At 48.0% G+C, this 27,260-nt stretch overlaps 1 protein-coding gene across 3 annotated transcripts in view; it reads left to right on the top strand.

Annotated features, from left to right (window-relative positions):
* The window catches only part of Ank2 (ankyrin 2), a 567,339-nt gene that overhangs the window by 18,189 nt on the left and 521,890 nt on the right, over positions 1–27,260 (top strand). For 2 of the 3 annotated variants that reach the window (XM_087198849.1, XM_087198848.1), the window contains exon 1: positions 24,707–24,844. The exons of the other annotated variant lie outside the window; for it this stretch is intronic. The gene's annotated coding sequence lies outside the window, so the exon portion shown is untranslated. Of the gene's footprint in view, positions 1–24,706; positions 24,845–27,260 lie in introns of those variants that run through there. 3 annotated transcript variants of the gene reach the window in all.

Below are 27,260 nucleotides of genomic sequence, written 5' to 3'. Positions count from 1 at the left end.
TATTCTCTTGGCTCTGAGGTCAGGATTTATTGAAAATAAGATGCTGTATGGGTGGAATAGTTTTGCAACTAAGTGAAACTTCTTCATAATTCACAAGGTAAATTTAATCCAAATTGAAAATTTGCTCCAACTGCATTTATGTCAGTTTATTTTTGATGGTTATTAATATTTTAATTGGGTATCTTTTTTAAGTAAAAAAATAAATCATGGACATGTAAACTTGAAAAAAAAATGACTTCCCTATCTTCGGCATTGGCAAGAACACTCATTTTCTAAGGCCTTAACTTAAAGGTTCTTAGGAGAAAGACACTGAGTACTTCAGAGATCCTTTCTGACTTTACATGCCTCTCTAAAGGAGAGGATAAGATTGGCAGGAGAGACTGGAAATGAGACCAGGAGAGGAGGTCTTTCCTTCTCATGCTCTCGGTGAGTTATTGAGACAATTTGCCCCTGAGTCGTCACTCTCAGCCTGGAAAGGCCAGAGTGGGGAATCTCAAGAACTGAGACTGCCTCCCCACCAGTGAAGATCAGACCAGAAAGGAAACCGAGGCAGAGCTGGCTCAGCATTTTCTCTAGAGTACAGAGCAGGATTGGGCCAGACTGCTCAGTGAAACCTGTCCCCCAAGTCTTAAGAGGGGCTGCCAGCTAGTGCCTTATTAATTGACAGCTGGGGTCCCACATTTTATCAATAGGCATGTATATTTTTCAACTATAAGTTAGATTTTACAGAGACACCTATTTTTACTACATTTTCTAATTGTAATTATTGGTAAAGGCCATTGGATGATGATCTCACATGACTTTTCCTCAGCACTAACAAGTCAATCAAGCAATCAATATAGAACAGAAACAAAACCTTGTCTACAGAAGTAAAATGTCCTTTTAAAGAAACATCACCATCATTTTAACAAAATGACAATGTATAAGAACTCAAAGTACAAAGCATTTACAAGAGGCACAAGCAGCAACATACAAGAATGACAATTTTGGAGGCCAGGGATTTAGCTCAGTGGTATTGCTGCCTGCCTCGCAAGCACAAGGACCTGAGTTCAATCCCTGGTGTCAAAACAAACAAACAAAAAATGACAATAGTATAATTTAGCAATCAATAAAAGTAAATTCTTACCTCCTATTAATTATTATCTCAGTGAAACCTCCAATAATGTCATGGGAAATATGAAATATGAAATATTATATCTCCCAATCTGTTAAATGTATGATACGCCAAGTTCCTGTTCTCTAGAAATCGAAGAATGAGTCCTAGGAGCAATGGAGGTTAAAAGTAGGGAGGTTTTTTTTTTTTTTTGGCATACCGAGCATCGAACTCATGACCTTGCACTTTCAAGGCAGGCACAATGCCACTGAGCTAAATCCCTGGCCCAAAATTTCAGGATTTTCTTTCTTTCTTTCTTTCTCTTTCTTTCTTTCTTTCTTTCTTTTCTTTCTTTCTTTCTTTCTTTCTTTCTTTCTTTCTTTCTTCCTTCCTTCCTTCCTTCCTTCCTTCCTTCCTTCCTTCCTGTACTGGGGATTGAACTGAGGGCCTTAGATATGCTGGGCAGGCACTTTACTCCTGGGCTACACCCCCGGAAGATATTTATTGATAGAAAAGCTCCTGAGGGGAGGAGGGTCCCGAGTGGGCAGCCCAAGGACCCCACTTTACAGAGGAGTTTTATAGGGTGAAGCCCACGCGGGTACAACATGGGCCACAGCCATGAACATCCAATAAGATTACAAGGACAGTCACTCAGGTAACAGTGTCCAGTTGGAAAGCGAGTCACGTACCAAGCATGAATGAAAAAACAAGGATTCTCCCAAGGGGCGGTGGGTCCAGAGGTCTCTGATCACCCCCAGGGTGGTAAATGCCTATCTATACTTTGTTAGCCCAGTTTTTTGAAGAAGTATGTGGATCTGGTCATCTTGTCTCCATCTTGAGGCCTGATTTTCAGCTGATGTGGAGCTGTGGTGTGTTTCACCTTTGTCCTGGCCCTCTTGAGGACTTAGCCCTATCTGACTACCTATAATATTTCTACCTAGCTCATCTATCTATAATAAAAGATTCAAAATTCCAGCAATCCAGTAGCAGACTGTGGAAGACCACTGTCGTTATCCTGTCTCCTTCTGAGACCAAGCCCTAGTGCTGACTCTGATTGATCCTTTGCTTGAAGAGAGAAAGGAACTCAGATCTCGACTGACACAGGTGTCTGCAGACAGCGCCTCAAGACCCCGGACTCTGCCTTGATTTCTTACCTGGTGCCTTGGGCAAAATCGAGGAGGCTAAGGCAGGAGGATCTCTGGGAGTTTGAGGCCAGCCTGGGCTACATAGTGACTTCAAGCCCAGCCTGAACTGCATAGCAAGACCCTGTCACGCACACACACACAAATCCTGGTAGAAAGTAAAGAGACTGTGCTACCTTAATTTTAGCCTGTGTTCTCAGGTTACCCTACATGGTCATGGCACAAATTTGTGTTCCTACTTAGGGAACTGAGTGTATCAATTTCTGCAAATACTAATATTAAGTATTTATTCTTGGTTTTTTTGTTTGGTTTTGTTTTTATTGTTTCATAGCCCAGGCTGACGTCGAATTCTTGGCCATCCTCCTGCCTCAGCCTCTTGAGTGCTGGAATTACAGGCGTGCTGCACCATGTCCAGCTTTGTGTGTTTTGCTCTCTTATTGACTTGAAAGACTGCTTTCTTTGTTACATGTGATGGAGTAATTTTTTCCTAGCTGGAATTCTTGGGTTCCACTCATCAGACATCTCTTTATCTTGGAGATCCCCCCACTCCCCATACCAGGAATCAAACTCAGGACCTTGCATTGAGCTAAATCACTGGCCCTAGCCATGTCTTTCTTATATCATAAACAGCCAGTGGATCCAGGCTTTTCTCCCCCTGGGTGCCTTCACCTGAGTTACATCCTGCACCCCCCTCCCTGCTCTCTGGAGTCTCTCTTTGGAAGTCCCTAGTTAGGGTCCCTGGAGTGTGCCATGCAGGGCAGTGGGCAGGGCCTGAAGTCATTGAGCATCAAATATGCAAGCGCTAAAACAACTGGAAAAGCAGGTGCATTAACCCTGAGTGTAGGGAAGGGGAGGTAGGTAGCTCAGGAATAAAGTGCTGGCCCTATTGTGTATTTAAAGGAAACCAAGTAAGAGAACACTGTTTATCTTCAGTTAAGATCGGTGTGCTCTTGCCTATGGTGCAAATAACAAGAGTCTAAATAAAATGTTTCTTGGGTTACTGAGGTAGCAGAGTTAACCTGGGATGGGAGGCCCCTTTTGAATACTGACCTCCTGACGTAGTTCTGTAGATAAAGACCGGGTGTGCGTGGGCGCAGAGAAGATGCCCTCGCCTGGCTTCCTGTGTTTCGCGCTGTGGATGCCACAGGCTGCAGTTTTCACCTGCAGATTTGTAAAACAGGGTCACAGACTGAAAACGCTGATCTAATGGCATCTGCTCGTTTGCATAACTTCAAAATCGATCTGAACGGGGCATTATCTGAACTTCAGTAATAATTGCAAAAGCGTGATAGACGGCTAAAATTATTCTTTGATTTATTAGCTGACCCAGAAGGGACAAGCTTTGCGTTATATTTTGGTAGATCTTCACACATATTCTAATACCCTAGTTTGAAGCATTCGTGAGGGCTGTGAAGTTTACAGAACTAAAACCACTTTCAGTGTGAATTCTGTTATTTCGGGAATCCAGCCCTGTCAAACAATGGGGTCGAAGTTGCAGGGGCAGAGGGGCCTTTACATCCCCCGCCGAGAAGGGACAGCGGCTGCCGACCTCACCTCTGAAGGTGGGGCTTCCTCCTCGACTGAGACAGCAGAAAGAGTCTCACTCCCCCAGAGGGGCTACATTCTTCCTCAAAACTGCTGGGGATTTGCAAAGTGCGAAATTCTTTTGTATCTTTGAAACTAGGCAAATGAAAGGAACTTCTTTTAACCTGGCTTAGGTCCTGCCCAAGAGTGGCCCAAATAAGGAACAAACACATTCGCACCCCAAGGAAATGATAATTAGAAAACAAGCTGGGTCCCTAGCCTGGCCCGGCTTTAAATGTAAAAGCCGCCCTGGGATGCTGAGGAGCGGGGGCCAGGCGTTTGCATGTGAAAACCAACAGCTTCAGCTCAATGGCACGCTGAATCCTTTGTTCGGACGGCCACTGTCCCTGGAACCTGGAGGGAGAAGCCAGTGTTACGTGAAAGCACTGCATTCAAGAGTGGATTCCTGGATTTATTATTCTTATTGTTTGGTTCCGGGGATCAAACTCGGGACCTTCTGCTTGTGAGGCAGGTGACGGAACCACTGAGCTTAATCCTGGCCCTCACTGTGGAAAGTTAGATGTTAAGTCCTCACAATTAAGCAGACTGGTGCTGGTGTGATTTATTTTCGGTTCTTGAACTTCTGGTCCTGTGTGTTGGAATCCAGTTGTCTTCTCAAGGCTGGGGTGAAAAGGTGGAGACATGACAGGAAAGATGGAAAAATTTAAGTCACAAACTTGATTTTTTAAATTTGTGTTTTCATTCGTCCTCGTGTACAGTATATAATGGCCACATTCCTCATGGATAACTGGCCACAGTCCCTCCTAAGGAGTCTTACTTCTTTTTCCATCCCCTCTCTCCCGTCCAAATCAGACTTTAACCCCAAAGAGAATTACCATGAAATAAAAGGTAGCGATTTCCCGAGTACCTGGGAACTGCTTTGTTACCAGGGTATCCCAGCTCCATGCCGCAGTTGTTTTCTGGTTTTGAGAGTTCCCTGAAATGTCATCGTGCAGATATTTAAGATGCTTTAAATTGATTAAGACTTGGCTGTCAGCCTCCAGTAGGAGTCCTACATTGGCTGGGATCTGATAATAGCTGTTTTCATACTTAACACTTTCGTGAGCATCCTCCAAGTGATTCAGCATCTGCAGCATATCAGGAAAACGTGGTTAGTATCCTATGACCCTCTACCACGGAGCTACTTTGCCAGGTCCTAAGAGCTCTTTTTTTTTTTTTTCTCTCTATTTTTTTTTTTTTCCGGCACTGGGGATCAAACTCAGGACCTTGTGCTTGCCACGCAGGAACGGTGCCACTGAGCTAAATCCCAGGCCCTTTTGAAGAGCTCTTCTTGACAGCTCTTTTCCCCCCCTTACTGATGAATGAACCTGGGGCTTTTGCACTGAGCTACCTCCCCATCCCTTTTTAAAATTTTTTCTTTTGAGGGAAGGTTTTCAGTAAGTCTCAGAGTTGCCCAGGCTGAACTGAAACTCAAGATCCTCCTGCCTCAGCCTCCTAGAGTGCTGAGATTACACCTAACTAGAGATAACATTTCTCTTTGACCTTATTTCCTGTCTCTGCAAATACTGGGCCTGAGGTTTCTCACAGCATAATTGACCTGGATATGTTCTGCAGAATGGATGAATCCAAGATTCTCAAATATGTGATGTAGTCAAACATATGGTGAATGACTAAGTTAAAAAATTCTGCCGGGGATTTAGCTCAGTGGTTTTGCAGCCTGCTGCGCAAGCGCAAGGACCTGAGATCGATCCCTGGTACCAAAAACAAAACAAAACAAAACAAAACAATTCTTACAGTAAAAGACACATTGGCATTGCTGCCCCTCAAACCCTGCCCTTGCCTCCAGCTCACAGGAGGAGCTGCTTCAGAAAGCAGCAGGAAGGACCAGAGGGGCATGCTCAACTTGAGGGAGGATTTGGGGATTTTTTGTTTTGTTTTGTTTTGTTTTGTTTGAGACAGGATCTCTGTCTTCCAGGCTGGCCTCAAACTCTCGGCAGTCCTCCTGTATCATCCTCCAGAGTGCTGGGATGACAGGCTGTTATGATTAAAACATTAAACATTGGCTGTGCTGTGTGCATCACACCTTGTATCTGTTTTATGGTTTCCCCAAAGCAAGGCCATGAAGACCACTTGTCGCGAATGTTTTAAAACACACTCATGTTTTTAATGTGTGGATTCTTGCAAAGAACTGCAGGGGACCAGCATAGTGAGCAGTGGTTGCCTGTGGAGTTGTCCTTAAAATAGAGTCTCCTGGGGCTGGGTCAGCCCATGCTAGAGCCCTTGCCTGGCCTGCTGAGGGCTGTGGGTTTGATCCCAGCACAAAACAGGGAAAAGGACTGTTTTGTGATTATCTGACACATTATTTTCCCGCTTCCCTATCTGTTGACTTGGAAATGCAAGAGAGATGTCCCAGGCCAAATGTACCCACTGTGGTGACCATAAACTCGAAACTCATGGGCAGCCGCTGGGCCAGTGCCCGGCCCTTGCCTGGCCGGAACATCGTCTGTCAGGGTGTGGGGTTCTTCCCACTGTGACACCCGAACCTCTGGGGGCAAAGCCCAGGGAGATGGAAGAGCAGCTGCGGGAGGCAGCGCTTTGCAGCCCCGGCCCCCACTGCCCTGCGTTGTGTTTGGGTTTGGAGACAGTGAGAGAGACAGAGGGGACTGGAAAGCCTGAGCAGCAAAGACCCGGCCTGCGGCCTGGGTCGGCACCAGTCGCTGAGTGCTGCCGCTCAGTCCCTGGGGATCACTTGCAGTCGTGTAACACACGTGTGTGCTCAGAGACACATGTGCTTGTGAGTCTAAAAAGTGCATTACAAAAAGACACATTGCTTTTAATCCCCTCCAACACACACATCCCATGGTCCTCGCCACTTCCCACAGCAGCTCTGGAGTCCTCTTTCCTGAGTGCCTTTAGTGGTGCTGTACTGGCTGCCTCAGTGTCCCGATTCGATTCAAAATGTTTACTGCTCATGGTCACTGACTCTGAGGAGGAGCCAGAAGTCACACGGTGTCAGATCCATGACTAAGGTGGATGGGGACACACACGGCGTCCTGTTTACGAGCCTGCTTTTCTGTTGCATGGCATCGGCAGCAGCATTCACTGTGTTTTTGTTTCTTTGTTTTTGAGACCAGTTCTTGCTATGTAGCCCAGGCTGGCCTCCAAAGACACGCAGGAAAGAGGACTTCAGAGCTGCCTCAGAAAATGGCAGGAGAGATGGGGTAAGCGTGCTTGAAGCGAGGGAGGGTTTGAGGGGCTTCGCAGTGCTGTCGTTTACTATAATACCTTTAACACTTTAGTATTCACGGTGGTTTCTGAATGCTCCCTCCTCCTCGTGCTTGTGAGCGCCCACTAGTGGCCCGTCTGCCTGGCCCTCCTAGGTCTCCGGGCTCTGGGTCTGGCCCCAGCACCCCGGCCCGGGTCAGCGAGGACGTGAGCTCCCGCGCAGTGTATGGACGGACAGCCGGGCACAGGGCTCGGCCCAGCTGCGCTGGGACCCGCGGGCGGGAGAGGGTGAACCCAGCCCGCATCCTCGGGTCCACACCCTGGGAGAGCTCAGTCCCGGGCTCACTTCCTCCGCAGCTGCCTCTCCGATAGACAGGGCTGCGGCTCTGGGAGGCCGAGGCAGGAGGTGACAACAAACCAAAAAATAGGGGTTGAGGATGTGACGCGGCAGAGGCCGAAGTGCAGCCCCCGGACCGCAGGGAAACAAAGAGCTTGGCCTTGATATTTCTACACAGCGAGGCCTGCATTCCCTTCGAGAGCGCTCAGTCCAACGTGGACAGGCGCCTCTGCCAGGCCCTATCCAGCAGCGCCTGCCTCAGACCAGGGGCTGGGCTGGCTTCCCGGAAGGAGGCCTCAAGGGTTAGCGCTCAGGGCTGGGCTGAGGTGAGAGCCTTACTTCGGTCCTCCCTGTTTCTCTACCTTGGCCAGTCTTCTGTTAATAGATGGGCACAGGGCCGGGGATGTAGCTCAGTGGACTGAGCAAGCAGACATACAGAAAAAACAACCAGCAACAGAAAACCAACAAACAAAACAATTTCCTCCTTCCCGCTCTTTTTCCTTTTTCTTTTCTTCCTTTTTTTCTGTGCTGGATTGAACCCAGGTACGCACACTAAGCACCCCGTCATAAAAATGTTTTCTTGTTTGTTAAATAAACCACAGGAACATCAAATGCAGGCAAAGAAACATGTTTGTTGCATACTTTTGTAAGAGTTTAAAGCATTTAATGTTCGTGTTTAAAAGTCAATTTAAAAACATTTCGCGGAAAAGAATCAACTTCAGCCGCACGAATACTCTTATTCCTGGCGGCCTAACCTGTGTTTAATTCTCAGCACTTCACAATTGCTTCATGAAACTACAGTAGCTTCTTGATGCACCCGAGGTCCTAGCGCCCTCTTGTGGCAGAAATTTATTTTTAGAGGAAAGTTGTTTTGAAGGCGCCGTTACTCTCAGTTAATTCCCTGCATATTTCCTGTCGGGGAGAACACGCGCTGCTTCGGATGAGGACGGTGACTCCGGGGGCTATGGTGGAGCCCGTGATGGCTCGTGGAGTCATTTAAGGAACAGGCAAGCGGGGCGCAGTGCTCGCCCGGCACGTGGGGGTATAGGGAGCACCTCCCAAAAGTGGAAAGAAGAAGGACGTCGGAAAGAAGTTTGTGGTTTCCAGGCTGTCGTTTCCAGGCTGTCATTTCCAGAAGGTGTTGAGCAGCACACTTGGGAGCGGAAGCCCTTGAGGACTTTACCTAGGAAGCTGAGAGCGTCCGATCAAACGAGGGCAGCTGCAGTGGTGGCTCCATATCCTCCCTTTCTGGACAGTGAGCAGCACTGTTAGCTATGAGATTGTTACAGGGTGACTCCTTTCAGAGCGGCTCGCCAGTTAAACATTAGCGAGCTCTGGCAGCTCGCCTCTCCTTCTGGAGTTGGAGTCCAGGCTCTTCTCGTCTCAAAGAACTGAACAAAACGAGCAAAAAGCAGTGGCCAAATCTATTGGAAAAGGTAAAAGTGAAGAGTGAGGGAGAAGCTGGGTGTACAGTGTGAGCTCGGGCTGAGGAAAAGAGGAAAAGCCAGGCCAAAGGACACCCGTGGAGGCCGCCTGAGGTGGGCCTCGGCGGGAGCTCGGCGCGGGAGGCCGCTCTTTTTATACTGTCCAGGTCTCGCGGAAACCCGCGAGAGAGGTATGCATCCGGGTCCTGCAGCCTTGGGAGCCTGCTCTGCTTCCGGCGAGGAAAGAGGGTGGGTGCAGGTCGGCCAGGCCCTGGGTTCCGTCAGGGAGCCAGGTAAGTGCGCGGGTAGAGTAAGGGGTCCGCGTTGGGCCGCGGCGCGAGGACACAGGCCAGGCGGCCGGAGGATGGACGCCAGGGCGTCCAGGGTAAGTTGAGGCAGGCTAAGTCCAGGCAGCCGGCGCCCGCGTGCTGGGATGGCAGCCCTGGCTGTGGGGCGGCCCCAGGACCCCTGCTCATGTCTCAGGAGGCGTTTCAGGGCAAGCTTTGCCTCCTTTTTCTTTGTTGTGGTACTGGGCATTGAAGCCAGGGCCTTCACACCGAGCTTCAGCCCAGCCCCCCCTCCCCTTTTTAAAATGTTGAGACTGGGCCTCTCCAAGTTGTTCAGTTGCCCAGACTGGCCTGGGACTTGCCATCCTCCTGCCTCAGCCTCCCCGAGCACTGGGATGACAGGTGCGTGCTCCCGACAGAGCTGCTCTCAGCGCACTGACTATCTTCTCTGGGAGCTGCTTTCTGCCCCTGAGCGTGCTCCAGCCTCTGTCTTCACTGTCCGCGCCGTGCTCGGCCTGCTGACCAGGCCAGAATCCCCGGATTGGAGCCGTAGGAAGAGGCGCTGCGCTCCGCGGGCGGCCACGTCTCCTGGATCCCGGCTTCAGCCTCTTCCTCCGAGGCCCTGGTCACGAAGCCTCCCTCTGGGTCGTAACTAAACTGCCTCACCTGGTCCCGATGCAAGTGCAGTTATAGTGAGTCGCTCCATACAGCTCTGCCTGTAAGACCGTGGGCCTTACCAAACGCTCCGAGGAGCTGACTGCAGCGAAGAACACCCGGGAGGGAACACACCGGACAAGTTGGAAAGTAAAACAGACCTTTATTAGTCTGGCCAGACGGCACTCCCAAAGCAAAGTGCTTAGGGAGGCAACTGGCTCAGAATGCGGGGCTGTTTTTTATAGGGGGTTGAGGGGGAGGTTAACATGTAGATTTTAAGAGAAAAGAAACAAGGGTTAGTGGTCTACTGTCACGTACTGATGGTTGGCACACTAATGGTCACGACTGTCACGTACTGATGGTCAGCACACTAATGGTCACGACTGTCACGTACTGATGGTCGGTAGACACACACACACACACACACTAATGGTCACGACTGTCACGTACTGATGGTGGGTCCGGGAACGTCCGATCTCCGGGCAAACAAGGAGTTGAGTAATTTACCTTTAAAACTCTGTATCTGTTACAAATTTTATCTAGCTTCCCAGAACTAACAAGCTTCTTAATCATTAGCTCACATTTAATTGCAGTCAGGGCTACAAGAATTCTAAGATTACAAGGTTTTGTAGTCCCACAGCCCACCCCATCCCATGGATTACATTCCCTCTTTTCTTGAGACAGGTACTCACTAGGAAGCCCAGGCTGGCATGGAACTCATAGCTCTTCTCCTGCCTCAGCCTCCTGAGTGCTGGGATTACATGTGTGCGCCACCACACCCAGCTTTCCTTATTTTTTTTTTTTTGGTTTTGGAAGCACTTTTGAGGCCCCTCCTGCATGGTGTCTCGGCTGAGTCACTGTGTTTCGTGTAGGGGTGACCCCAGCCTGAGCATCATGTGGCCCGCGTGGGTTGGAGGACACGGGCGTCACACCCCAGCAATTACAGCAGTGCCACAGCTCGCAGGGCCTCGGACCTCGGGGCTGGTGCCGCCTACTCTCTGGTCATGCTTCTGTAATTTGTAGAAAGTGGCAGCAACTGGGGGATGCTGAGCCCTTGCTGTCCTGGCTGTGCTGGGCGATTTTGGGCCTGTCCAAATGTGTGTAAATACCACATTTTCTTTATCCATTCATCTGTTGATGGACATAGAAGCTGCTTCCAAGATTTAGCTGTTAGGAGTTGTGCTGTATAAACCTGAATATTCATGGATCACTGCAGTATGATGTCTTTAACTCTTTCAGGAAGACACCTAGAAAGGGAATAGCTGGGTCAAATGGAATTTCTAGTTTCAATTTTTTTGAGACAAGCACTTGCAATGTAGCTCAGGCTGACCTCGAACTCACAGTGATCTCCCTGCCTCAGCCTCCCAAGTGCTGGGATTACAGGCACATGCCACCACACCCAGCCCTAGTTTTAGTTTTTTGAGGAATCACCACACTGATTTCCGTAGTGGTTTTACCAGTTTACAGTCCCACCAACAATGGAGAAGGGTTCCTTTTCCCCTGTAACCTTGCCAGCATTTGTTGTTATTTGATTTCTTGATGATGGTTGTTCTTTGTAGAGTAAGAAAAAGAGCAAAAAGAGCTAATAGGAAGAAGAGAGATAGATCTTTCTCGGAGGGGAAGGACACCAAGAGAGAGGGAGGGAAAGGGGATGAGAAAAGGAATTGAGATGTGCATGTATGTGTACCAAAGGCAAACTCACAGTACTATTACAGAAGTTGTGCCGGGAGCAGGAAATGCAACTACTTTCAGAGAACATAAATCACATTTTTATTTTATTTTTCAATACATGCTAGCAGTTAGTTTCCTTTTTCAGAGGGCAGTGATGTAAATTGTGCATCAGGCAGGATATCAGAATGGAACCTAAACAGCTAAAGGTCTGAAGGATTTGACCCTTAGTATGCAGATGGCTGTTCTGAGTATGAAGTTTTCAGCACTAAGAATGACCAAGTTTACGTGGTCAGCATTGTTGTTAACTGTAAGAAGGGCTGTAGCAGAGGGTGACTATCATCTTAGATGCTTGGTATTTAACTGTGAGTCTCACAAAAGTAAGTACTTGGTAGCCTGGTTGGGGTGCTACATGCCTGTGATCCCAGCATTTTTGAGGCTGAGGCAGGAGGATCACAGCACATTTGAGGCCAGCCTGGGGTACATAGTGAGTTCTAGGCCAGCCTGAACTATGTAGCAGGACCCTGTCTCAAAAAGCAAAAGAGAACAAAAAACCCCTAAAACAAACAAAGGGGGCTGGGGATTTAGTTCAGTGGTTTCGCCGCCTGCTGCACAAGCGTGAGGACCTGAGTTCGATCCCTGGTACCAAACAAAAAAACAAGGTAGAGCCAAAGTGCCGAAACAGGAAAGTTTTGTCTGATACAAAAGAAGGGGTAAATTTTATTTGCACAATATTGTTTCTTTTATTGTTGTTTTGTTATAAAACTGACACCTATTATAGAATGTTTTGGAAAAGAGTGCATTATTTTTAAGCCTCCATCTGTTACCCCTTAAGTTGATTTCTTCTTTCTCTTTTTTGGCTGATATAAGCTCACAATTTTATTTTAAAATAAAAACACAAGAATGGTTTGCTTTAAGAAGAACTTTAATTTGTACTGCTAAAAACTTGAAAGTAAAAAAAGCAAAAGGATTTAAAAGTTTTATATCATGGGCTGGGGATGTAGCTCAGTGGTTCTGCCACCTGCCTTGAAAGCAGAAGGACCTGAGTTTGATCTCCGGTACAAAAAAAAAAAAAGTTTTATATCTTATGATGCCATTTATTAAATTTTTTGTCTAAGATATTAAAATGTCATAAATAACTAAAAATTAAAGTTTTAAGAGTAAGATAAAATTAGTACATGTGCTGCTGAAGCAAGCACAGGGGGTGAGATAAAATCAGTGATATGAAAGGTTGGAACAATGTTTATATTTTGTTCAAAGAATTTAATCATATTAAAAGTATGTTGGGTATCGAGTACTAATTTAGATGAGCTGTTGTGATTCTTATCATTTTTATACTAAGCATGAGAAATTATTTTAGAGTCTGGCTTATCATATTGCTGAATAACCAAATGATGGAGAGTCAGAGACTGAAGTGTGCTTTGAGATGGTTTTGTTTAATTCATAGTTCATAGGTGAGAACACCAAGCTTAGAGCTCAGTGACGAAATTTCCTCCACTGAGGAGCTGGCAGCTCTTAGCCCCGTGGTCAAATATTTATTTAGTTGGTTGCTTTTTTTTTTTTTGAAGCAAAACATCTATTTTAGACATACATTTTAGACATATGTACTGATAGCATTTGAAACATACATACTGATAGCATCAATCATAGGGAATTTGTACCTGTACACCTTGGTTCTTGTTTTTTCCATTCCCCTCCCCTCCCTTTAACCCTTCTTCCCCCCTTACTTATGAAGGTTGGTTGGTTTTTTTGAGACAGGATCTTCTGTATGCCCCAGCTGGCCTCAGACTCTCAGAGCTCCTCCTGGCTCAGCCTCCGAAATGTGGGGAGAACAGTATCACAGAACAGCACCCTGGGACACAGCTGCACCTGTCACCACCTGAGCTGTGCCTGTTGAAGTCCCTGGAAGGGGGGACAGGACGACCACGCTCTGCATACCCTGCTCCCAGCTGTGGCTCCAGTGTGCCCAGCAGTGCTGCTGGGTGCTAGGCAGCTTCAGTTGCAGAATCTCATTCTTTTCCAGGCTGAATAATATTCCGGTGTCAGCCTGTTCTTCTCTCAGGTGACGTGAGCCACAACCCTGGATGCTGTGCAACTGAACCCTCAGATATCTGTTCTAATCCCTGCTTCTGATTCTTTTTCTTGGTACTGGGGATTGAACCAGGGCTTTTGTGCTCAGCTATATCCCTAGCCCTTTATGTTTTATTTTGAGACTGGGTCTTGATAAATCGCTCATTGCCCAGATGGGGCTGAAATTGTGATCCTCCTGCCTCAGCCTCCTAGAGTGCTGCGATTGCAGAGTTGCTGTGTCCTGTGGGTGGCTTCTTTTTGCAAGTGGCTCCTATGTGTGCCAAGTTTAGTGAATCTTCAGCACCAGGGAATGTGGAGTGGGGAGCACACAGCCTGGGGCAGTTCCTGGCTGGGGTCCGGGCATGTGGTGGCTTGTTGTTGAATGAAGGTGGAGGAAGACGTTCATTCCACTTATGAGGAGATTTAATCTCCAACAGGAACCCACAACCAAACATTCACTCAGACAATGAACTTGAGTGTGTGGAGCACAGATTTCCAGATAGTGTGGAGTCAAGGCTGAGTGTGGTGGCCCACACCTGTGAGGCTGAGGTAGGAGGGTCGCTGTGAGTTCGAGGCCGGCCTGGGCTACATAGTGAGACCCTATCTCAGAAAAACCAACAGCATCAACAAAAAACAAGAAACAAGAGCAGCAGTTTTCCTAAGGAAATTGTTGATATTTTACATTATTTTTTGGCTTTTATGAGCACACTTGCAGTACATAATGATTACCTTCACTGTAGGGGATTGGTACCTGTACGTAGCACATTTCAATTTCCCTTCCCCCCTCCACCCCGCTTTATTTTTCCAGCATCAGGTTCATTTATTTATCTTGTAAGACCTTATGAAGTTAATTCTTTGATTTTTTTTTTTTTCCCCCAGAACCAGGGGTTGACCTTGCACTTGGCAGGCAGGCACTCAACCACTGAGCTAAGTCCTTGGCACTTATAAAGTTAATTCTTATATATGCAGACTGAAACCAGGCCAACAGGCCGTGAGAGGTACCTGTGCTAGAACCAAGGAAGCTTTTGGTGTGGAAAGTCAGGTTGAAGTTGGAGAAAGCTGCCAAGAGGTTTTAATGGGTGCTTTTATTGCCATCCTTTAGGGGGCCACTGTGGAGTGAATAATTTATGGGTCGGAGCGCTTTCCTGTGGGGTTGGGTCCAGAACAAAACCGGAAGCGCGGATCTGAGCTGATTCTGTGGGGTGGGTGGGGGGTGCTTGTGTGTTAGAGTCCAGAGCCCTTTTCTTTCTTCTTTCTTTCCTTCTCCCTCCCTCCCTCCCTCCTCCCACCCCTTTTGAGACAGGCTCGAACTCACAGCGATGCTTCTGCCTCAGCCTTGAAAATGCTGGGATTATAGGAATGCCCCACTATGCCCAGCTGCTCAGAGATTTTATAGAAAAATAATTAAAATTATCAAGTAAATAATGGAGTACAAATTTGGAATAAATTGGCTATTAAAAAAATTGATGTCCATGTACCAGCTCCTTACAGTGAATGTAATCTCTATGCACTGCAAACATGCACTAACAAAATGATTGAAAAAGAATTGAAACATTAGGGAAAATTTTTTTCCTGGGACAGGGCACCGCCCCTTGGGAGCCTCGTTCTGCATCTCTCAGACGGACCCCTCGGCTGCTTGCTGCTCTCTGTCCTTGTGAGTGTCTTCCTGGCACTGTCCTGGGCCGTCCTGGGTTCTTAGGGAGCCTGGGCTTGGTTCCTGGACACTTGTGACACAGGGGGAAGAGATGCTCCCAAACCTGCTAGGCATCTGAAACGTGAGTTTGTGTTCTCTAAAATTGAAGAATGAATTCTAGGAACAACAGAGGTCAAGAGTAGGAAAAAAATTTTTTTTTTTCTTAAATTCTTTTATTGGTGCATTTTAGGTATACAGTACATTTACATTTATCATTGGGTGCGTGTACCTGTACATGATGTATCTTGGTTCTTATTTTTTCCCCATTACCTGTGCACCCTTCACCCCCTCCACCCTTCCCTATTTACATAGACATCATTTCCATTTTTTTTTCTCTTTCACATAATTTTTCCTTTCCATTCTTCCCTTTCCCCATCTCCTCCCAACACCCCTACCCCTTTGGACCTTTTACTATTTCAAAGTATCAATTATTCATTATTAATCCTTTTAATCCTTATTTACACTTTCAGTTTCTCACGCTAGAGAAACTATTTGGTATTTACACACATGTGTGTTCTATTTCTTTCACTTAAGAGTATGGCCTCAATATGCATCCATTTTGCTATAAATGACTCTAGTTTCTCATTCTTTCTTTCTTTTTTTTTTTTTTTTTTGGTACCAGGGATCAAACTCGGGTTCTTGCGCTTGCAAGGCAAGCGACGGAACCACTGAGCTAAATCCCTGGCCCCTAGTTTCTCATTCTTTATGTCTGAGTAGTACTCCATTTTATAAAAACCCCACATCTTCTTTATCCAGTCTCCAGTTGATGGCCACTTGGGCTGTTTCCAAGCTTTAGCTGTTACAAACTGTGCCGCTATGAACATGGGTGCACATATATCACTGTGGTATGATTCTTTTAATTCTTTTGGGAAGATCCCCAGCAGGGGAATAGCTGGGTCAAATGGGACCTCCAGCCCTAGTTCTTTGAGGTATCTCCACCAGAGTAGGAAAAATTTATTGAGAGAAAGAAAGCTTCCAAGAGAGACAGAAGAGGGACTGGAAAGTGGGTTGCCTGCCCATCCCACTTTTCAAAGATGTTTTATACAGCAAAGCCATGTGGTGAGGCGGGTACAAAGTGGGACAAAGCTATAAGACCCAGTGGAAATTTACAAGGTGGGCATGAGGTGGGACAAAACCATGACCAACCAATAAGATTAGAAGTACAGTCACCCAGGTAATACTGATTAAATGGGGATCAAATGGGAAGACAAGGTACATACAAAGAATTTCCTGTTTAGAGTATCAGTCACTGCTATCTCTAGGGGAAGTAGTACCTCCTCTTTTTATAATGCTAACCAGTGAATGTGCTTCACTTGTTCTCCGTGTTGGCTACTTGTTGTGTTGGCTCCTGGAGGGCTGGCGCCTTGAGGGCTGGTGCCTTGAGGGAGGCCCTGTCTAACAGCCTGCAAAATATCTAAGTAACTCAGCTTTCTGCAGTACCTGCACTGTCACACTTGGAAAGGGTCCTTGCAGATGTGTTCATTGTCTGGAGATGGGGAGATTGGATTGCGATACTAGGCAGGCCTAGATCCTCTGTTTTTTGTTTTTTTGGTACCAGGGATCGAACTCAGGTCCTTGCGCTTTAGACCCTCTTTTTTTTTATTGTTTTGTGGTACTGGGGATTGAACCTAGGTGCCCTCTACCATGGAGCTGCATTCTCAGCCTTTTTCACTGTATATTTTGAGACCAGATCATGCTAAGTTGCCCAGGTGGGACTTGCACTTGCAGTCCTCCTGCCTCAGCCTCCTGGAGTACTGGACTTACAGGCTGGTACCCGTTATGAGAGACCTGCATGGGGCCTGTGAGACTTAGCGGAGTTGACTCGGATCTGGACGGGAAGGCTGTGCGAGTGGACAGAGGCTGGGGGTGCTGCTGTTGGGAAGGTGGCTGTGCTTGCATTCTGACCTGGGGAGCTGGCCTTGGACTTGTCTAGAGACAGAATAAAAGTCTCAGACATCACCGGAACCTGCTGGTATCACAAGCATACTGTTTGTGGGTTATCTGAATTGAAATCCAGTGAGGCAGGACTCCCTATGTTATAAAATTTTTTTTTGGTACCAGGGATCGAACTTGGGACCTTGCACTTGTAAGGGAGGCGGCAGCACCACTGAGCTAAATCCCCAGCCTAGGACTCCCTATGTTATTTGGTAACCTTACTTAGAGATCATGTCCTCACCTGCAGGAAATGGATAGTGGGGTGTATAAATAAGCGCCAGGATATATTCATAAATAGTTAAGAGGTATTTAGAATTTTTTATCAGTCCATGTTTGTGGTACATAGTGATTTTATTCACTGTGGGGAGCTGGTGCACACACATGCACATCTGAATCCTTTTTATATCTCCTCCCTTCCCATCTCCCTCCATGTCTTGGTCCCTTTCTCTTTGCAGAAGATCTGTCTCCCCACTTCCTATCATTTATCTTTTTTTTTTTTTTTTTTTTTTTTTGTGCTGGGGATTGAACTTGGATCCTTCTGCTTGCAAGGCAGGTGGTGGAACCACTGAGCTAAATCCCTGGCCCCCTATCATTTATCTTTTACTTTGCTCTTTACTTATACTTTGGGTTCTCATGTAAGAGAAACCATGTGATGTCCCAGCTTGTGTGTCTGATTTACTTCAGTTAACATTGTGGTCTCATGGCGCATCTATTTTCCTACAGACAACTCAAGTTTATCCTTCTTCATGGAAGAGTAGTGTCCCATGTATGTAAACACTACATTTTCTTTTTTTTTTTTTTTTGGTACCAGGGACTGAACTTAGGGCCTTGCACTTGAGAGGCAGCTGTGATGCCACTGAGCTAAATCCCCAGCCCCGACACCACATTTTCTTTATCCATTCATCTATTGAAGGACATGTAGGCTGCTTCCAAGATTTAGCTATTATGAATGGTGCTGCTGTGAACATGTGTGTGCATGGATCACTGTAATATGACGTCTTTGACTTTTGGGAAGATACCTAGAAAGGGAACAGCTGGGTCAAATGGAACTTCTAGTTTTAGGAGATTTTTTTTTTTCTTTTTGGTACCAGGGATTGAACTTGGGACCTTGTGCTTGCGAGGCAGGCGGCAAAACCACTGAGCTAAATCCCTGGCCCTTTTAGGGGATCTTTCTGTTTTGTTTTGGTTTCTTTTAGGGGGCAGGTTTGAGGCAAGGCCTTGCTGAGTAGCTCAGACGGGCCTGGAACTCACTGTGTGCGCAGGCTCCCCTCACTCGAGGTGCTCCTCTGGCCTCAGCCTCCTCAGTGCTTAGTTTTCGTTTCTGAGGAGTCTCCACACTGATTTCCACAGTGGTTGCAGCAGTTTACACTCCCACTGGGAATGTAGAAAGGTTCATCTCTCCCCTGCGTAGCCTGGCTAGCATTTGTTATCTGTTTTCTTGATCATGGCCATTCTTTCTGGAGAAAGGTGGAATCTCAGTGTTGTTTTAGTTTGTGTTTCTCTTGGGGCCAGCTGTGTTGGACTAAAAGTGCCTTTAATGTTGGAATTTCCAGATACACGTGAAGTGCTCTGCAGCCCGGGGGATCAGCCTCCCAGGACTGGCTTGTGGCGTCCCTCGGTGTCACAGCAGTATCTGTTCACACGGGGTGGGGCACCTGTGCTGCTGCTTGGCTCTGTGCTGTGTCCGTGGCAGACATGTCCTCTAGATCTGCAGATGTACATTCTCACCTGGGGAGACAGGCTCAGGCTCCCCACGCGGAGGCCATTGATGCCAACTGGCAAAGACAGGGTTGCCGAGACTCACCTGCCCAGGTGTCTGCACTGTAAGCGTGAGGACCAGGCTTCGTCCAGGAGGCCAGAGTCTGCTTTGAGGCGGGGCAGGATGGAGCCCGGTGTGCGTGCGGGTGGGCAGGGAGTCTGGCGTGAGCCAGCTGTGCAGATGGCGCCATCTCCCTGCATCTCTTGGTCCCTTTCCCTGCAGAAGGAGAAGGAGGAGGACAGCTCTCTGCCACCTCCGCTGGCAGCCACGGCACCAGGCCCAAGGAGGATCCCCTCCTCCCTGCACCTGCTGCTGACATTTGACAGGGAACTGTCCTTCCTCCACCGGGCTGCAGGGCTGGGGAGCTGGCTCACCCGAAGGTGACCGGTGCTGCAAGTGAATTGGCTCAGCCTGGGGGGGAGGCACAGAGTGCAGCCCTCTCCAAGCCTGCTCCTTCCTGAGGGGGAGTCAGGGCCCCACACTCACTCCCCCTTCCCTGAGCACACCGGCGTATTTGTAACAGGCTGCTCCCTGGTGCTCCTTGCTTGTGTGCTGTTTGCCCAGTGCCACCTTTTGACCCAAGATCTCTCTGTAAATGGAATAAAGTGTAATTTACTCTTTAAAAAAAAAAAGACCCCAGGTCAGATCACCTTGGCCCTGCTGTTTGTGGGCTGAGGGACTGGTAACACGCTATTTGTGGCTCCCAGACCACATACCCTGGAGCCCGCTGCTTAAATCTGGGTGCCCAGTGCCAGAGGAAGCCCAGCAGAGTGGAGCACAGGGCAACTCAGAGAGGGGAAATCAAGTCGCCCAGGATGGCCACGTGGGCTGGAGCCAGGGTATCCTCTGTCCTAGGGGATGGGACACCCCAGTGCTACTCTGGGAGCAGAGAGGAAAAAGGGTGAGCAGGGAGCTGGAAAGAGCAAAGTGAAGTTCAAGTCAGTGTGAGGAAGAAAGAAACCAGTGCTTGGAATATGAGCAGGCTGAGCACTGGTTGCCAGTGCTACAGAAACGATCATCCTTCCCGATTCAGTTTTGATCGAAACTCAGCAGAAACAAAAAGCAAAGAAAACAGGATTTTAGGGGATTGGGGGTAAATTCCAAAAATTACCTGGAAAAATAAATACCCAATAAGTCTTTGAAAATTGAAAAGAGAAGATTGGTTCATTACTATATAAAGCTGTCATGTGCCAGGCATGTGGGCCATGCCTGGAATCCCAGCACTTGGGAGGCTGAGGCAGGAGGAAGAAAGATATATGCATATAATATGTATAAAGGTATAGTGATTAAGCAAAAATGCCATTGGCACAAACGAGCCAATGGACTCAGTATGTTAATAATTTAATAGAAGACCAAAGAGGAGTAACAGCGGAGGAGAAATAGAGGGAATGCTTAATACATTTTCTAGGACAATTGATTCAGTAATTGAGCAAAGACAAAATATGTCTAAAAAAGCCTTTTAGGTAATTTATGTATTGAATTGTTTTAAAAATTAAACCTTAATAAGCTGGGTGTGGAGGCTGAGGCAGGAGGATTGCCACGAGTACGAGGCCAGTCTGGGCTACAAAGTGAGTACAGGGCCAGCCTGAACTACAAAGGGAGATCCTGCCTCAAAATACCAAAAAAAAAAAAAAAAAAAGCATAATAATTAGAAAAGCTAGAAGTGACTATTCAGAAACCCTTACATTTAGGGATAAATTTTCTGTTTTATTATAGAGTATTTTACTGTAAAACATTTCAAATATGAAAATAACTAAGAGAATAGTATTCAGATATCCATGTATTTCTTATTTAGGTTTACCAATTGTAGGTATGTGTATATATACACATTTTTTGTTTTGTTTTTGTTTTTTGAGACAGGCTCTTGCTATGGAGCCTAGGCTGGCCTCGAACTCATGGAGATCCTCCTGGCTCAGCCTCCCAAGTGCTGTGATTACAGACATGTACTGCTATGCTTAGCATGATTTATCATTTATATATAATATTTAAGTTGTCTTTTTTGTTTTGTACCAAGTGTGTAATGTTTTCCTCTGAGAAGAGGACAAGGATGCTTTTTTTTTTCAGCACTGAGGATCGAACTCGGGTCCTTGTGCTTGCGGAGCAGGTGGCGGAACCACTGAGCTAAATCCCCAGCCCAGACGAGGAAGCTTTTGACTGGGGATTTTTTTTTTTCGGTACCGGGGATCAAACTCAGGACCTTGTGCTTTCGAGGCAAGCACTGTGCCACTGAGCTAAATCCCCGGCCTTTGGGGAATTTAATACAAGATTCCCAAGGCACCTAATCTCCACCTAGTATCTGTTGGAAATGAGTCCTATAAAGAATAACACTGCTTGAGCCTCCTGTTCTAATCTATTTCTACCCACAGAGCCCCTCTGATATCAAAGGTGTGGTTTTTTTCACACTAAGAAATTTTCTACCCAGGTGTGGTGGTGTGCACCTGTAATCCCAGCCCTGGGAAGGGAGGCTGAGGCAGGAGGATCACCACGAGTTCAAGGCCAGCCTGGGCTACATAATGAGATCCTGTATCAAAAAACAAAAAAGAAAAAGAAGGAACTTTCCAAATCTCTGGAGACCTTAGTGTCCCATAACCCTTAGTTCACTGTGGAGATGTAGCTACCCAGAGTTAAGGCAGACACCCATGTGGGCGCGGAGCTCAGCCCCCAAGCTGACCCAGCCCCAAGTCTGGTCCTTGTGCTGGTCCTGCTCGCACAGCTCTGAGCCTGGCTGCTGCTCGTGCTCCTGGGGTGGTGATGGGCTGTGACAGTTCACAGGGCTCGGGGCACCCCCATGGCCACCCTAGCTGTGCTAGCTGCTCTGGTCACGTGCGGCAGTGTGGACACCAGGACTCTGGGAGGCGCGTGGCTTGGGCGGGTACTGGAGGTGCAGGCAGGAGCAGAGGGGTGGCCTGGGCGGGCTGGCCCACCTCGTGCAGGGCTGGCTCCTCACTCATCCATGGTGAGTCTGTCTGTGGCCGGCCCCAGAGCCCACCCCGGCCCCCCGGGGACTGCTTTGACCCCATTGGCTTATTACCAAGAGCATCGTGAAGGACACTGTGGGTAGCCAGGAACAGAGCATTTGTAACTCAGACAAAGACTGTAGGTGTTCCGGGCTAGAGTCGGGGGAAGACCACCCATACGCTTTTTAAAAAAAATTTATTTTTTAAATTTATATATTAATTGCTACATTTTAGGTATACAATACGTTTACATTTATCATGGGGTGCTTGTACCTGTACATGATGTATCTTGGTTCTTATTTTTCCCCCATTACCTGTGCACCCTTCACCTCCTCCACCCTTCCCTATTTACATAGACTTTGTTTCCATTTTTTTTCTTTCTCATAATTTTTCCTTTCCCTTCTTCCCTTTTCCCTTCCCCTTCCGCCACCCCTACCCCTTTGGACCTTTTCCTATTTCAAATTATCAATTATTTGTTTTAATCTTTTTCATCCTTATTTACACTTTCAGTTTCCCACACTAGAGAAACTATTCGGTATTTACACATGTGTGTCCTATTTATTTCACTTAAGAGTATGGCCTCAATGTGCATCCATTTAGCTATAAATGACTCTGGTTTCTCGTTCTTTATGGCTGAGTAGTACTCCCTTTTATAAAAAAAACACATCTTCTTTTTTTTTTTTTGGTATCAGGGATCGAACTTGGGTCCTTGTGCTTGCGCAGCAGGTGGCGAAACCACTGAGCTAAATCCCTGGCCCCTAAAACCACATCTTCTTTATCCAGTCTCCAGTTGATGGCCACTTGGGCTATTTCCAAGCTTTAGCTATCACAAACTGTGCCGCTATAAACATGGGTGCACATATATCACTGTGGTATGATTCTTTTAATTCTTTGGGGAGATCCCCAGCAGGGGACTATCTGGGTCAAATGGGACCTCTAGCCCTAGTTCTTTGAGGTATCTCCATACTGATTTCCACAGTGGTTGCACCAGTCTACACTCCCACCAGCAAGGGAGAAGGGTTCCTTTCTCCCCACACCCCCGCCAGCATTTGTCATTGGTTGATTTCTTGACAGCAGCCATTCTTTGTGGGGTGAGGTGAAATCTCAGTGTTGTTTTCATCTGCATCTCTCGAATGACCAGTGATGTTGAATTTTTCTTTTCTTTCTGAAGTTTTGTTCTTTTTGAGATGAGGTCTTGCTATGCTGCCCTGGTAGGCCTCAAACTCTTGCCTCAAGTGATCCTCCTGCCTCAGCCTCACTGCTGGGGTAACAGGCCCACACCACTGCACTTGGCATATCCCTTATATAGCAATGTCATAGTGGTTAATTTATCTTCATCATTTATAAGTGATTACAGCTGGTATGGACATGCGTGGTTTTTGGTGGATTTACAAACTAGTTAGAGGTACTTTGCTTCTACACAAATTCTGGAAATATAGTCAATAAATCAAACACAAAGAAGCAACACAATAAAAATAGAGAAAGTGAATTCTTTCTGCTAGGGAAGAAACATTTTTGGTCACTGCTGTCTTACTTGGCTATTGTTTTGCCTCATAAAGGTTTAATGGTTTTCATTGTTTTACTTTAACATTCACATTTATCACCATTTATCACAGTGGGTTAAGGCAGAGCACGGTTGTGTCAGCAACCTTCAGATTCAGCATCAGACAGAACATCTCATAAGGAGCTTTGAGCCGGGCCTGGTGGTGCATGCCTGTAATCCCAGAACTCAGGAGGCTGAGGCAGGAGGATTGCTGCAGGTTTGGGGTCAGCCTGGGCTACATAGTGAGACTCTGTCTCAAATAAAACAAAATAAGAAGCTTTGATAAGGTTCTTGTTGTCTCCTCTCTCCCCTCCCTTCTCTCTCTCTCTGTAGTGTAGGTTGACCCCAGGTTTTTGGCATGCTCAGCAAGCACTCCACCTCTGAGCTACATCCCCCATCCCGTAACTTTCTTGTCACAGAGGTAGAGTCAGAAGCCCTGTGAGAAATCCTCCCCCCTCTTCCTTCTGCTGCTCTCTTGACTGGGTAGTAGTAGGCGAAGTCAGTGGCCACTGCTGGATGGTTGTGTTAATGAATGGTCCCAGCCTCCCTGCTTAGCTGGCTGTCTAGGTCTGTCAGTGTGTTTGTGTTGGACTCTATGTGAGATACCTCACGATGGGATGACTGTATACTACAACCAAGCTCAGTGATGACTGGCTTAAAACACCAATATGTATGTTATCACTTGAAAAAAAATATATCTGGGCCCAATAGTCTATGCCTGTGATCCCAGTTACTGGGGATACGGAGGCAGGAGGATCACAGGTTCCAGGTCAGCCTGGGCAACTTAGTGAGACATTGTCTCAAAATAAAATCTAGACAGCTGTGGTGCCACATGCCTGTAATCTCAGTACTCAGGAGGCTGAGGCGGGAGGATCACTGCAAGTTTGAGGCCACCCTGAACTACATGGTGAGATCCTGTTTCAAAAAATTTTTTTTATTTGAAAAGGGCTAGGGGGCCGGGGATTTAGCTCAGTGGTTCTGCGGCCTGCCTCGCAGGTGCAAGGACCTGAGTTCAATCCCCGGTACCCCCCCCGCCCCCCCGCAAAAGGAGGGCTATTGATGTTAGCTCAGTGGTAGATGTGGGTTTGGCTCGGCATGCGTGGTTGTGCGCACCTGTAATCCTACTGCTCAGGAGGCTGAGGCAGGAGGATTGCTGTGAATTTGAGGCCAGCCTGGGGTACATATTGAGACCCTGTCTCCCTCTCCCCTTCAAAAAAGATCCAGGGTTGGAGCGGCTGACCTCTGTCACTTTCCATTCATCCGATGGTCATGGTCGGGCTGACACTCCAGGCTTTCTGTTCCAACATTCCCTCTGCTAGAAATCAGAGCGTCGGGCCCGCACGTGCACGCGTCTGCACGCAGCCCGCGCGGCCACCTGCTCGTCCGACGCGTGATGTCACCGCGGTCATGTGGCGCGGGGCGGCCCGCAGGCTGTGATGTAAGCGGGCGCCGGTTGCAGGGCCGGCTGCTCCCGCTCTCTCTCTGCCGGCGGCGAGGCGAGGCCAGGGCTCCGTGAGTGCGGTCGCTTTGTTCGGGCGGGCGGGCGCTGCGGAGGTGGAGGGTGGAGGGGCCGCCGGCTCGGAGCCTTTGTGATTCGCTCCCTGAGCCCCGGCCCCGGCCCCGGCCCCGGCCCGCCCCGGCCGGCGCCTGTGTTTCGGGCTCGCCGGCGGCTGGTGGTGTGGGGCGGCTCGGAGTGGCTCGGTGCTGGGCGACTTGGGCGGCGCCGACCCGGGCCGTGCTGTGCCCAGGGCCCCGCTCTGCGCGGGTGGACAGGGCTGGCCTTGCCAGTGCGTCGGGGCTGCTCCGGGTGCTGTCGCAGGACAGGTGCCGGGGCGAGGGACCTGCAGACTCTGCCTCCCCGCCGGTGGGTCCCCGGCTGCGGAGCCCAGTGCAGGAGCAGAGAAGGGGGAGACGCGATCTCCGCCCCCGCCGTGTGTGCCAGGGACAAGTGGCATAGCCCCGGGCCAGCCGGGATGCCGCCCGCGTCTTAGGTGTGGCCGAGACCAGCGAGGACCCGCCCGGCAGGCTGTGCGGGCCTCTTCGCGCAGCACGGCGCGCGGTGGGGAGGGGGGGCCACCGCCTCCCTGCAGCCTCGCACACGCATGGGGACAGGGTCGGGCGAGGTGGGGCGCACCTCTAAGATAATGGGGAGCCTCGAAGCCCGGTCTGGAAGCACTGAAATTTCTTTTTTTTCTTTTCATTTTTTAAAAAAAGGGATAAACCCTTTTCTTTTGAGTCACTGCACAGACTGTAGGCTTCCAGGCCAGAGACTGACTCCTGAAATATTTGGCATTGAAACAACTTTTGGGTGGGAAAGATGTGGGGATGCAGGTAGAGGAGGTGCGGGGAGGTCCGTTCCTTGCAGTAGAGGGAGGCTTCAGCCCCAGACTAACAGCAGGCAGAGCGGCCCACCCCGGGGCAGAAGCAGCTCGCGGAAATTGGGAGCCCCACCCCGCTCTGTCCTCCCTCCCTCCTGGAAAGGCCCTGTCCCTGCTTCTCTCTCTGGTGGCCTTGCAAGTCGGGGACCAGAGCCCACAGAGGCGCCCAACCCGGAGCCACACCCCCTTTTTTGGCCACATGCCAAAGATATGGCCCGGAAGGGAAGCCGCTGATGCTGGGGGCAGAGTCAGAGATCCCTCGTTGTAGACGCCTCCTGCTTCACCGGTAGAGAGGCTGGGGTATGGGGGCTTCGGAATAGTTAAAAAAATTAATATATTAATTCAGAGCATCGGAGCAGCATTATCTATGACCCGCCTCATTGGCACAGCCCTGCAGACATCTCTGTCTTCCATGTTAAGTGCGGCAGGCGCGTGGGTGCACACCCCACATTCCTACTTCCCCCGGGCTCTTCCAGCTGGGCACCTGGGGCCGCAGCAGACTGTAGGTGACAGGTCACCCTTGGGTTTTGTACAGACAAAAATGGATCAGGACCAGCACCCAGATCACCTGATTCCCAGCCCACTGTTCCTTCTGCCTGAAGGAACACTGTTTTCCTATAAAACTAGACATTTTTTCAATGTCAGGTTATTTTGCATTTTATTTACAGTTCTGTGCTAGATTCATGTTCCTCCCTGAAGAATGGCTTGTAAAAGACTGAAAAACCTTTGAAAAGAAAAACCTGGACATGGTGGTACACACCTGTTATCCCAGCACTTGGGAGGCTGAGACAGGAAGATTGCTGGCAGTTTGAGGCCAGTCGGAGTTACATAGTGAGACCCTGCTCAAAAATCCCCCCAAAACAAACAAAGGAGAGTAGCACGAATACATTTTTTTGGTGGTCTTGTGATGAGATTGCAAATACCCAGGCCTTAGAGCTTTCCAGCCTTGGCTTAGTAGGAACGAGGACCACTGTGATTATCACTAATAAGGGGACATTGTTCAGCTGTGGCAAGTTCCATAACCTAGGACCTTGGCAAGGCGTTCTATTTGATGGTTGTGAAACATAATGTTCTTTCTCCATGCAGTCTATTCATGGTGAAGTATTTAAAACCATTTCATTGATCTTTAAAACAAAGAAAAGAATACTAGGTGTGGTGGTGCACATCTGTAACCCAGCTATTCAGGAGGGTGAGGCAGGAGGATTGCAGTGAGTTTAAGGCCAGCCTGGACTACACAGACTACGTTTTATTTCTTACAATTTTTTGGTTCTTTTTGGTACCGGGGATCAAACTTGGGTCCTTGCACTTGCAAGGCAGGCAGTGGAACGGCTGAGCTAAATCCCTGGCCCCAATTTTTTGGTTTTTTGAAGCAGGGTCTCCCTTTGTAGTTAGGGCTGGTCCTGAACTCACTATGTAGCCCATGCTGGCCTTGAACTGGAAGCCATCCTCCTGCCTCAATCTCCCAAGTGTTGGGATTACAGGCGTGAACAACGATTCGCCCGGCTACATAGACTATGTTTAAAAAAAAAAATTGAAGTTTCAGAGTAATT

The sequence above is a fragment of the Heterocephalus glaber genome, unplaced genomic scaffold, assembly GCF_053883595.1.
Source record: "Heterocephalus glaber isolate CG9 unplaced genomic scaffold, H.glaber_assembly_v1.0 deba00001688, whole genome shotgun sequence".
NCBI classification, from domain to species: domain Eukaryota; kingdom Metazoa; phylum Chordata; class Mammalia; order Rodentia; family Bathyergidae; genus Heterocephalus; species Heterocephalus glaber.
The sequence above is the reverse complement of the archived record's forward strand: the minus strand, read 5'-3'. Positions and strand labels throughout refer to the sequence as shown.